This window comes from Parasteatoda tepidariorum, chromosome 9 (assembly GCF_043381705.1).
Source record: "Parasteatoda tepidariorum isolate YZ-2023 chromosome 9, CAS_Ptep_4.0, whole genome shotgun sequence".
Taxonomy (NCBI): Eukaryota; Metazoa; Arthropoda; class Arachnida; order Araneae; family Theridiidae; genus Parasteatoda; species Parasteatoda tepidariorum.
The window spans coordinates 31,505,660-31,518,627 of NC_092212.1; the positions used below are offsets into that span (position 1 = coordinate 31,505,660).

The following is a 12,968-nucleotide window of genomic DNA, read 5'->3' on the forward strand; positions in this document are numbered from 1 at the left end:
AAACTTGAATATTTAGCTCTTTCCTTAAAAACAATTGTTTCATTTTAAAAATTATCTATGTGAAAAATGTAGTAGTTACACATTTGCTTTTACCAAGTTAGTATTTTTTTCTGTTATTCACCACTATAGTTTTAAAATATTATTTATAAATGAATTCTCCCATTTCTGTGGCGGAACAAGAAACAGCCACCCCATAAATTGCTAAACTCAAACTGTTCTGTATTTTTATTTCTGTATTTATACATGATGTATGGGCTTCCTGCGGTGCCCAATTTTTGTAAATAAAGTAAGGCAGAACTATCTCGATTTTTTATAAGAAATTCGAATAACGAAACACACACACACACTTGCAGATTAATTTATTCTTTATTTTTGATAAAAGAAATGGTTTAAACTGAGTTCGTACGATTCTTAAGAAATTTAGAGAATGATTACAAAAATAATGTGTATTTTAACAATTTTGTATTTACCACTATGATTAATACTTCCGAATAAATATATGCATCTGTTCTTGAACTCTCAATCTCTTAATCAAAAGCAGAGTTGCCTTTTACTGAAAGTGAATGAAAATAATGTCTTTAGTTTAAATATGAATAATTTGAAATGTAAGTCCTAATAGTAGTTACAATTGACAAAATGTAAAGAGATAATAAGAACTGAATTGAGTTTCTACTACTTTTTACATTTTTAGTCGCCTGTGTCATAATTCTGGCAAAAGGAAAGCTTATAAGAGCAAATTTGTATCTCATTTATTTGAATATTAACACCACTTTTTAAATTTTCTAAGGACTGTAAGAACCCTGTTTAAATACATTGCAAATCTAACTCCAAGGGGTCGTCCCCAACGAATATGTAGTATGATTAAGACAAGCGTGGTTAGCAATCCAGAAGACGAGGTCAACCAGGACGCCTGGGTCACCACTGTAACAGAGCTCATAACATAAGTTTCTCTCATTGATTATTCTCCTATCGTACATATCTATTTTATTTTTGTTATTTTTATTCAATTTGCGTTGATTATCGTGCATTGTAAATATGTATATATCTTATATTTGACTCGACCTTCCTTAATCTTTATGATGATTTTATTTTATATTGATTATGATTATATTGTCGTTTAATTATACCCCATGCCACTCTACATTTCATGTTTGTCCATGTCACACGAAAACCTTCTCGATTTTTTGGTGCTGAGCACCACCTCTTCCTCCCCATCTCCATTCCTCCTCACTACTCCTCATCATCGATTATTACTACCGACGAATCTGTTAATGCGCTTCGCGGCAGCACAACAAGATTTAAGTAATTTCTACCATTGTAAATCTAAAAAGTTTCCAGTTTCATTTTACAGTTATTTTAATTTATACTTTACACTACAGGACTGTTCTCTGTATATATAAAGAAAATAAAGTAAATATTTTTAAAGTGTTGTGAAAAGAATTTTTAGTTGTACAAAGTACTACAATATCGCTACAAAAATTATCGTCTTCGCTTAAGAAAAAAAATAGAACGTGGAAAGAAGAAGAAAAACTTATTATAACAATTATGAACAGCGACAAATATATCAAAGCGAAGCGTTCTATTTACGTATCGAATATGTTGCCACATTTTTAATACAAAAGTTAAACTTTTCTCCACTTTAATAAATGTAAACTAATGCGAACTTTACAATTAAATTATTAATTCCTTCGTATATTATTGGTTTAAGTTGTCGAAAATTAATATTTCAATTGTAAGGTTCGCATTAGCATACATTTATAAGAGTGGGGAAAAGTATATGCATTTTTTAATAGTTTTTTGAATATGGCTCTTTGAAGACGAAAAAGCAGACGAAAAGCATAGACTTACAAAATGACTGATAACTAAATAACTAATCCAAATTTTTGAAAAAGAAAAAAAATACTTCTTCATTATGTCAAAACACAATTATGTGCCGAGTTTCGTGCCTGGGCGAGGCTTCTGGGGTGATATATTGTGATTACAGACACACACACACAGCCGCTTTTATTATTATGTATAGATTAATATGAATGAATGAATTTTTTTTTTGCAATCATTGTTTGAATTCGTTGATTGAATACAGATTTATATCAAATTTGTTATAAAAGCATTTGTGGAAAAAGGTAACTATTTAATTTTACACTAAAATGTTGACGGTTAAGTCAATACTCTACTATTACTTTATAGTGTAGTGAAGGAACGCATACCTGCCAACTTTTACGCGTTTGGCGTAAAAAAAAAAAATTCTATATTTAAAGTAGTAGTAAAATGTATGCTTTCTATATATTCTTTACATTTATAAACTTTAATTCATAATCTTTTTACCACCACTATTTTTAAAAAAATTGAGCATATATAAAAATGTGCAATACTGTGATGGAAGGTTGCATAAGTATTTTCAAATTATAGCGTATGTTTCAGCCTAAAATTGTAATTTAAATTCCATTTTACCATTACTGGGGAAAATCATCTTCGAAAGGATTGAAGGTTGGCAGGCATGAGAATGACACTTCTAGTTCTAAAAATTTAATTTTGAATACAAATAAAATAAGATGTTTTTAAAAAAGTTTATATAATTGCCAAATACTGCTTAAATAAGAAAAAAAAAAGAAATAATTTACTAATACACACCATTTTAACTCTTATTAATTTTATTCTGATGATAGCCAATGATATCTGGATCTTTTTTGCGTATTAGTGATCATGGGATGTCCAATGATATCCAAAACTTTAAGACAACAGTTACTTTTTAATGATTTATACAGATAATATTTTAATAAAGAATTTACATTTTAAAACAAAAATTTTAGAACTCAATTTGAGTCAAATAACACACTTTTCAGTTAGTTCCCTTGCTATACCGTTCTAGTATAGAAACTTGTCTGAAATTGAACCAATTAGATGAAATATTGTAAAACTGCAACCCTCATTATTTAGAGAGAGAGTAGAACTCGGTTTGAAATTTCGACCTTATTAAATATACCTGGCTTAAGTCAAACGACCCCGCGTTTAGAAAACGGTAAAATGAAACTAATAACTTCAGTTCGGAATTATGATCTCAAGTATAAGGGGGTTTCGAATGTTATGTTCTATTTTGGAAAATTGTGAGCAACTTTGAAGATCAATTAAACCGGAGAATAAGAGTAGACCTGTTTTTTGAGTTAAAAAAACATCCGAAATACGTACTTTGTACGTAGATTTACGTACGATATCTTAGCCTATGATAATATAGCTGCCTATTTCTACAGTCGTAAGGGACGATATAACAGTGCCAACTTTTGCTCTTTTCAGAAGCTGCTCTTTTTCCGAAGTTCTCGTAAAATGTGAATTGAAATATCAATTATAAACAAACATATTCCTTATATCGTATGATTATCAAGCATTTGAACAGATGTTTAATTCTTAATACCTGTAGTAGTAGATAAAATTATTCTTAATTAAATATAAATCCGAGAATCAAAGCAAGAATTCTGTTATCACTTTAAATATAATTTTTAAAAAAACTTCGGATTATCGGGAAGAACTGTCAACTATGTAAAGTGGTAGTTAAATAATAATTAAAGTTAGAAGAATTTCCTGAAAATTAAGCTACTTTTCCAAACACTTAGAAGATTAATAATTATCAAAGTAATATATTTCATATATATATTTTTGAATTATTGAATTGGCATCGTGGTTAAAAAAAAAAACTTTTTTTATTTTAAAAGCTATAAGTCTTTGATCTAAGTGCAATTTTTGAATTACAACAAGAACCAAAGATGTTCTTTCACACTATATGATGCAAAATAGTCGCCACCATTTTCGCTTCTTAGTAACACTCAGATAAAATACACATAGTTAAGTCATTTTTACGATACATTATAAGTCATTTTTACGATACATATTCTCTGTAAATTCTTTTGATGACTGAATAGACATTTAACAGTCCATCGAGATCAATATTGACATTTTCGGATTGGTACAATGGGGTTTGATGGAGATTGTGAGCTGCATCATACACCCGTTTCGGATTCACAAGTTCATACATGAAATAAGATTTGAAAGCTAGGCTTTTTTTCAATTTTGCATGAATAGTGAATGAATTATTTATATTGCGTAGAAGACAGTCTACGGTCTTGTGCAAGTTATTGGGTTCTTTGTCAATAGATCCTTTTATACCTAACTGGCATACCCTCCAACTGCTACGGAATTTCCGTAGTTTCAGGAATCTTCTTTTCAGACGGTATCAAAATTAATGTCTTAATATTTTAAAAAAATTAATTTTAACGTAACTTGTCCACTATTACTTATAAAAGTGCAGGCCATATGGCTAGATTCTTAAGTTCTGATAAAAGTTTTATGAGAGATCCATTTGCTTTAAAAATTTCTACTTTGGTTCGCTACCACTAGAAAGAATTATTTTCAAAATCTTCATAAGTTGGAGGGTATGCCTAACTGGTGATCAACATCCAGTTCTCGTATTTGCATGAAAGGAGTTCGGAGAGTCACCATTTGCTCTTCGGTAGGGTTCAATTCTCTCAACCACTTTGGTACTTTTGTGAGGGACGGGCTTCATGCTTGCGTTTGCGAACGGAATCATTTAGTTTTTCCGTTTGTGTGTAACGATTAAGGTATTCCCGTCAACGATCTTTGGCTTTTTCAGCCTCGGTAAGTTTAAGCTTTGGCACCGTTTCTTTCTTGCTTCAACTCTAACTTTTGGGACCGTGTCAATTAGTTTGGACCCTCTTTATTTGTGATATTCACCTAAATTAGTACAGAAAACGATCCAGTTTGAACTGTAGGTCAAAATTTCTGATTCTTAATTAAAACGACAAAAACAAAAATATCGTTCAAATGAAAAGAATTCGAAAAAAATTATCAAACCGGTCACCATAGCAACGCATGTGCACTGTTTACTCTTGATTATTGTAGTTGAAAAGTGAAGACGCCATGAAATCCAAACCAAGACCCATTTCCCCAATGGGTAAAATAATTATCATTATTACACAACTAAAAACATGCATACATATTTTTAATGGTGAACTACATACGAATTTTAACGGCGTTTCTGTTGATGTCTCACCAGTTCATTCTGGATTGCAAGCACTCTACTGGCATCGCTTTGCTGCAATTCTTCACTATATTACTTCCATTTTACAATAGAAAGTGGTACGAAAATGTTTTAATATTTTATAATAATGATTCATTTTCCATACCTGCCAACTTTTACGCATTTGGCGTAAAATTTTATTTCTAAATTTAAAGTGGTAGTAAAATGAATGCTTTCTATATATTCCTTGCATTTATAAACTTAATTTATAATATTTTTGATCCGCCACTATTTTTTAAAAAAATAAGCATATATATTAATATGTAATATTATTGTAGTAATCAGCATAAGCTTGTTCAAAATACAGCAAATGTTCTTGCCTAATATTGTAATTTAAATTTTATTTTACTACCACTGGGGAAAATCATCTTTGAAAGGATTAAAAGCTGGCAGGTATGATTTTCTAGAAATTTTTTTTGTCATTTTGCTATTAACAATTTCAAGGGCAGTGGAATTAAAACTGTTCTGCTTACTTTTGAAAACAACATAATCTAGTGCAGCTGCAATATTTGTACTTAAATTGCGTAATATTTAATCAACCACTTCAAATTTTGGAAAATATTAATAAAATATTGATTGCTTCTTGTATATGTATATAATTTCAAATCATGTTTATATTTATATGTGTCAATTTTAGTTTCGATATTCAAATGTTTATTTACCCAAGCAAAGTGCTTGTAATTTTGTATTAGCTACCACATCGACTGCTAAATTCAAAATGTTATCACTTTAAACTTATGTAAATTTCTAGATGTATGGGATAGGGGCCGCTGCGCGGCCCAGGTGCCCAATTTTTTATAAATAAAGTAAAGTAAGTATATGTATATAATTAAATTAGCATCACATCAACCCCAACGTGCAAAAGAGCAACGCAATTTTTATGATTTCTGTCCCGCGAATAGATTTTAAAACAATTAGCAGCTCTTTTTTTTTGTTTTGTAAAAAGTAAAAACTACAGTAGTATTTAGAGTAAAGAATCATATCAGGGCGGCCACAATCGGAAGGGAAAAAGTGGATAAATCTATTTCAGTAGCATTTAACTTCTCAATTTGACCAAACATTAATGTCTCATAACATTAACAATTTTCGCTATTTATCGAACTAGAATGATGTTCTAATGCTTACCAGTTAGGTCTTTCGCAAAGCACTTAAAAATGCTCAAAATAATAAACATTTTTAATCTTTTGAAAATCAATGTTTTTCATAGAAAATAAAGTTTTGTTGCGTTTGAAATTTTCGTTACATTTTAAGCAATGAATAGAAAGAGCAGCCCAAAATAAGAACCTGGATTGTAGTACATGATCGTTTAATAATTCAAAGTATCATTCCTCTCAAATATTTTCTATTTTGGGGTATTCGAGTAAATTTTGTCTGACATATATGTTTATCGTCAAATTGTCTGACATTAGACGTATTTAAGCAATCGCATTAATTCTTTTTTCCTATTTTTTAATGATGCTAAGAGAAAGAAATCTAATAGCATACCTGCCAACTTTTAATCCCTTCCATTATGATTTTTCCCAGTGGTAGTAACATGGAATTAAAATTTCAATTTTCAGCAAAAAAGTACGTTGTATTTGAAAAAGCTTAAGCTGAAGACCATGGTAGTAACACATATTAATATATATGCTTAATTTTTTTAAGAATAGTGGTGATCAAAATCATTTAAAAATTAAGTTTATAAAAGTAAAGAAAATATATATTTACTACCACTTTAAATATAAAAATAAAATTTTACGCCAAATGCGTAAAAGGTGGCAGGAATGCTAATAGTGAGCATGTGCATTATAAGTTTAAAGCCAATAGCGTACCTGACAAATTGTAATCCCTCCGAAAATAATTTACCCCAGTGGTAGTAAGATGAAAATTAAATTACATTTATAGGCGAAAATATACATTGCATTTGGCGTATGTTTGAAACCACCAAAAGAGGTCTGGTCTGTCTGGTAGAACTGGGCATCTGAGGCCTAAAATAGGCCATTTTCCCTTTAATTACAATTTTGAATAATTTAGAACAAATTGATATTTTTTTAATCATAAATTCGAAAGCAAGTTCGAAAAGTTTTGAAAATAAAATTTCAAATTTAGATTTTTTTAAAAATATTCTTATAATTTTATTGATGTTTAGATTAGAACTATAGATGATTTTTTTTTTTATGTACTGATTATTCAATATTAAAAATAAATACATTCCGTTTGAAGCAAGGTACCTTAAATTACTTTTCTTCAAACAAAATATTTAACTTCTGTTTTGTTTTAGGTCATGTTTGCCTAATCTCTATCTTAAATTCAATAATTTGGTGTTTCAGTTAAATGTAGGTTAGGACGCATATATTTATGATTCGGTAAAATTCGAAATTTCAGTTGTTAAATTGAGGTATACCCTTCCTAAAATATAAGTTCCCGGCAGTCCTTAAAACGAAATTTATTTATTTAAAATGCAAATTTTCTTTACAAAATTATAAGAAAATTTTTTGTTGATAATTTATTTCAATATCAGGATTTATCAGAAATGTAGCAACATTATGCTCATCATTATTAGCTCTTATAATTAAACCTCTTCAGGACTCGAGAAAGGAGGGGAAAGAATGCTTCTCCAGGCCCGCACGCTCCTAGTATAAACATAATAAGGAGTATAATTTGTCTAAGCTAAGAACTCCTCCCGCCACGAAGTCTGAAGCCGTCTGGTGCTATGGAAACAAGAAAGGTGCATTTTAGGGAGGGTAGCTTCACTCTAGGACTGACACAATAGACCCTTTCTCTCCCCGACTCGAGCCGAAATTACTTCAAAACAGTGACCCCGCACCCCTACTTGAAATAGTTATGCCTCGTTACCGTGGTTACAGCCACAAGTCCAGACGAATGTCTGGAGGTGTTCTCATTTTAGACAAACTATGCCTATATGTATAGTTTGTCTATGGAAAGAACTCCCCTCGCCACAAATTCTAAGGACGTCTGCTGCAATGGAAGCAAGAAATAGCGCATTTCAAACTTCTTTCTCCCCAGATTCCCTTTCTCTGTCCAACCAGAGTCCAAACCAGTCTTAAACAATGCCCAACACCCCACTCCTACTTGAAATAATTAAACCTCGTAACCATAGTAACCGCCACCACGCCAGGCGAATGGGTGTGGGAGTTCTTCAAATAGACAATCTCTATTTATACGAGAACATCATATTGAGATCACGTCCCTGTGATCTTAGGAGAGCTAGAGTATGAAAGACTCGTTTTATATATCCATGATACCGTGTGCCGAGAAGGGAGAATCGCTCGATCACGTATATGTTGCGTAGTCGGCGTGACTGGTGGTAGAATAAAAGATTACGCACAAGATGAAACGACAAAAAATTAAAAGCTAAGATATTTTTTTTTTAAATTTTTAAAATGGTCAAAAGAAAAATGAATAGTACGGTGTGCAAAAAAGCAAACGGACCACCCTAAATAACTTTTGGTCTAAAAATTGGATCCTCAAGCTCTAGTTCTATTGTAGTGATAACAGAAGGGGTAACCTCAAATATGCTAATCATTTAGTACCGAAGTTCTTTTAAGTTCTGAAATCAGACACAAAAACGGACTCTGACCTTTCTTCCGACGGGTTCGGATTTCTGACCTCTGAAATATAGGAGATAGCCACAATCTGGGAAATAGGATCTAATAGCTTGGTCAGGAGATCTGGCCAAAGTTTAAACCCCTTAATATTAATTTTACTTTTTTGCGTATTTAAGTGATTTTTAAAAAATCGTATTTTTAAAAAATTCAATTTCTTACGAAGTATTCGACTGATTTTACTTACATTTTATGTTTCGCCATTTTAAAATAGCATTCTCTAAAATGATGCAAAACATTGTCTACCCTACAACTCAAAATATTAACGACGATGATTAAATGAAATAATAAAAAATTAATAAATATTTACTTAAAGTCATATTTTGCTTAGAATTGTCTTTGGATAAACGAATTTTATTATTGCGTACAACATTTTTTCAATTCTCTTAAAAAGCTCTTGAGATATGGTGATATACACAAAAATTAAACTTAACATTTAGGGAAAATTTTGAGCAGCTCCCCTGACTAAACCAATGGAACCCTATTTCCTAGATTGCGGCAACCCCCTATATTTCGGGGATCGGAAATCCAAATCTGGCGATATGTTTATTCAGAAAAAGTACGCTATTGTCTCTGATTTCGTAACTTAAAATATAGCCTATGCTAATAAATTAGCATGATTGAAGTCACCCCCTCAAACCTTTAGTACTGGAACGCGAAGAACCGTTTATTAAATAAAAAGTTATTCATGATGGTCCTTTAATTTTTTTGCCCACTGCCCTGCATATAAGGCAGTACTTTTACTTTCGTTACTTGTACCGGCGGTACAAGTAAAACGTACGTACTTTTACTTGTACTTCGTTACTTTTTAAATTTAGTACTTTTACTTGTACTTTCGTTACTTTTTTAGGGAAAAAGTGCAAGTATTTGTAACGGAAATGTCGAATGAAATCGTTACTTTTTTCTAAAACTCGGTAAGCTTTCCAAAGAGAAAAAAAATACTTTCGAAATGCAATTATTTTGCAAAATGAATAAAAATATTAATTATCAAGTTATTTTCATTCATTTTCGAGTTTTATGCATTTGTTTAATACAGTTTAAATAAAAAATGTTTGATTTTGTTATTATGTTTTTCAATTTTCTTTTTGAACTAACTAATAATACATTTTTGTCGAATATATTTTTACCTAGTACATTTTTTACTAAAATTATGTTTATGCCCGACCTTGTCAAACAACGCCCAGTCAAATCTCTAAGAACTTCAGAGCTATTTGTGCTATTGAAAACAATTATAATTACTATTATAACTCTTAAAAACTCGAGGGTATTAATTTAGCCGCTGATACTAAAACTCGTTTACAAATTTTAATTATTCCGTTAGGCAGAAATGTTCGGAAAATGATTTTCTCGCATGACTTCAGCATTAGCCATTGTTACAAATAAAACTGTAAACTGTTCTGTTTCAGCTTATACTGCACATTCAATTATTTTTTACTAGCTCAAAGATCACAAAGCTATCTGAAACTCCGTGTTTGCTTTGTTTATGTTTGTGCTTTTAAAGCGCGTTTCTATAGAGTAAAACAATTTTAAATCAATGGTAATCTAAATAAATAAAAATAATAAACTAAAAATTAAAATCAATAGATAAAATTTCTTTTTCTTGCAAATCCATATATTTGATTTCAAAATTATATTATACGATTATATTATAATATTCTTCCGAATTTAAAAATAAATGAATGTCCATAACTTTCAAAATTAAAAATAATTAAATAAATAACAAAAATTTTGCAAAAACATTAAAGAACATAAGAATATGATTCAATAAAATTTTAGGTCATTTTGAATTTTCGATTTCCTAGAAATGTACTTTTAAATCGTTACTTTTTTTGTTTAGTACTTGTACTTTTACTTGTACTTTTTGCTCGTTACTTTTTAAAATAAGAACTTTTTACTTTTTACTCGTTACTTTTTTAAAAAATACTTGTACTCTTACTCGTTACTTCTTAAAAGTAACGTTGCCATATATGCTGCCCTGTATAGAATTAAAATAATATTTTCACTGAATGAAGTGCAACTCTTAAATATATATTACTCGTAAAGAAAATAAAGAAAGAACGTGAAAAGATTACCATCTGTGTACTAATAATCTCTTCATTTCATGTTAAAACTACATTTTACTCTCAACTTTTTTTTTCCTTTTTTGTATCTCGCTTCATGGCCGAGTGGTTAGAGTGCCTGACTGCTGCGCCTATGTTTGCGGGTTCGAATCCCGCTCAGGGCATACATGTTTCTATCTCTCTCTCTGTGTGTGTGTGTGTTCTATGTCCTTTCTTCTGTGTGAATGAAACCCGCCCTATAAACGGGTTTGTGGTTGTATGACGTGGGCGACGCTACTCCACCGCCGTGGCTTAGCCATAGGTGATCCCTGGGTAACGATAAGAGAGTAGCATTTCTGAGGCCAATGGGAAATAGACTCAAGTGCCCGCCATTAACCAACAAAAAAAAATTCACGTGCAGGTCGTTGGGCTACCGAAGCAGGGGTGTCATCCCCTCTGCAGAGGATTAAGCTTGTCTTCGGATCATCCTCAGGGATGTTTCCCAGACCGTCACCAATAGCCCATTATACAGCTCTAGTGCGACGTAAATTAACTACAACAACAACATAACCAAAAAAAAAATATATCTCGCTTCATTCTCTATTTGTTTTTCTGACTTAAGTTCTTCCATTTTTCTATCAATTCTCCATACTCCAGGAATCCTTTTTTTTTTTCACTGTCCTACAAAAACCCTTTATCTTAAAAATTAAAACCCAATCAGTTAAGGATAAAGATTCAATTAAAACTGAAATATCTTAAAACCAATCCTAAATTATAAAAGGAAGCTCATTGACCCCCCCCCCCACTTTAAATCACGGTCATGAATGGAGCTCAAAACGCGTTTATTGGTATAAAATAGCTAAGTTATGCTGTTTGAAGTAAAAATTTACCAAGCCAATTAAAAAAAAAAAAACTTAGCTTGGATGTAGAAGGTTTTTTTGTTCCCCCCCCCCACATTTAAGACAATGCTTTTAGGGATTTCATTTTAAAAAAATGAATAAATAAAAACAGTTTCCAAGAAATTCTTTACTGTTTTCAAATTAGAGATTGTAAAGTTACCTTGCATTCCTTGAAAGTATAACAATCCATCTTGAAAAATAAAATAAAAACTCAAGCAATAAAGTTTCCCAAAAGGTCTTTCTTTAGAATCCAGCACTCTATTTAAACGACGTTTCACATTAATAAAGTACTTTAAGAAAGACACTAATTGTTACAATAACTTAAATCTCCACTTACCGTCCCATTAGATGAAGGGCAACACACCAAAAGTAAAAATCTGCTTTATGAATTCGAGTAAATAGAACACTTACACGTGTCTAACCACGATTTTAAATATACAATGGCCGGTGATACTCGTGTCAAAGATACGCTCACCAAATAATTCCTATAATATTGAACTGTAACTTATAAATAACAGGTCTTGTTATCTAAGCTGATAACAGAAAAAGAAACTATCGGCCATTTACGTCTCGTACACACTCTCAAAATTTCAGGGCTGAAAATGTTTCAGAAACTTCATTTTTTATCTAACGCGGAAAACCACTCCGAATCGTGTAAAACTTTTTACATCAATTTAAAAAGCAATATTTATCTTTATTATGTAACGTAAATTTAGTTAACATAAAACGAAATTAACTTTTTTAACTAATTAATAAAGAAAATTGTTCTTTCTTTTTTATAATATTAGAGGTAAGGACGAGTCTAAAAAGTCAAAGCATCTAAAATTCTTTCACCGTTTTGCGGATACGTTGTCAACTAATTTTATAACTTTAAATTGATATTTTCTGCCACCACAATGTGATAAAAATAGTGAGTTTTTTTCTAAAAATGCTTAAAATTCAAAAAATTATGAATAAAAAACTAATCATAGGCTTTGTCAATTGACTAGCAGTCAGGGACCGCAGAACCTGAGGGGGCAGAAGGGGATTTAGCCCCCCTCACATTTTATAAATAAAGGAGCACAGCCCCTTCTAACATGGCAATTTTTCATTCAATATTTGCGTAGTTAAATTTATAATTAAAATAAAAAATAGATAATTTTGTATCTGAATCCTTAAAAAAATTTCTCTGTTTCAAGCGAGCTTAAACATTTTCTTGGTGAAAACTCCAGGTAAATAATTTATTTTATTAATTTTTATTTTAATTTTAAAACCATTCGAAGTTAAAATTGCAAGTTCGAATTCTTGATTGCCATTCTCTTGTGAAGTTCAGATTAGGTTAATATATATATATATA

At 30.9% G+C, this 12,968-nt stretch overlaps 1 protein-coding gene across 5 annotated transcripts in view; it reads right to left on the reverse strand.

Annotated features, from left to right (window-relative positions):
* Nucleotides 1-12,134, reverse strand: part of LOC107440780 (neuronal PAS domain-containing protein 2) — a 110,519-nt gene extending 98,385 nt beyond the window's left edge. For 3 of the 5 annotated variants that reach the window (XM_016053813.3, XM_043048164.2, XM_043048161.2), the window contains exon 1: nt 11,970-12,102. The gene's annotated coding sequence lies outside the window, so the exon portion shown is untranslated. Of the gene's footprint in view, nt 1-11,792; nt 11,848-11,969 lie in introns of those variants that run through there. The other 2 variants (XM_043048163.2, XM_071185390.1) reach the window with 2 other exon arrangements.
* Nucleotides 12,135-12,968: the final 834 nt, after the last annotated feature.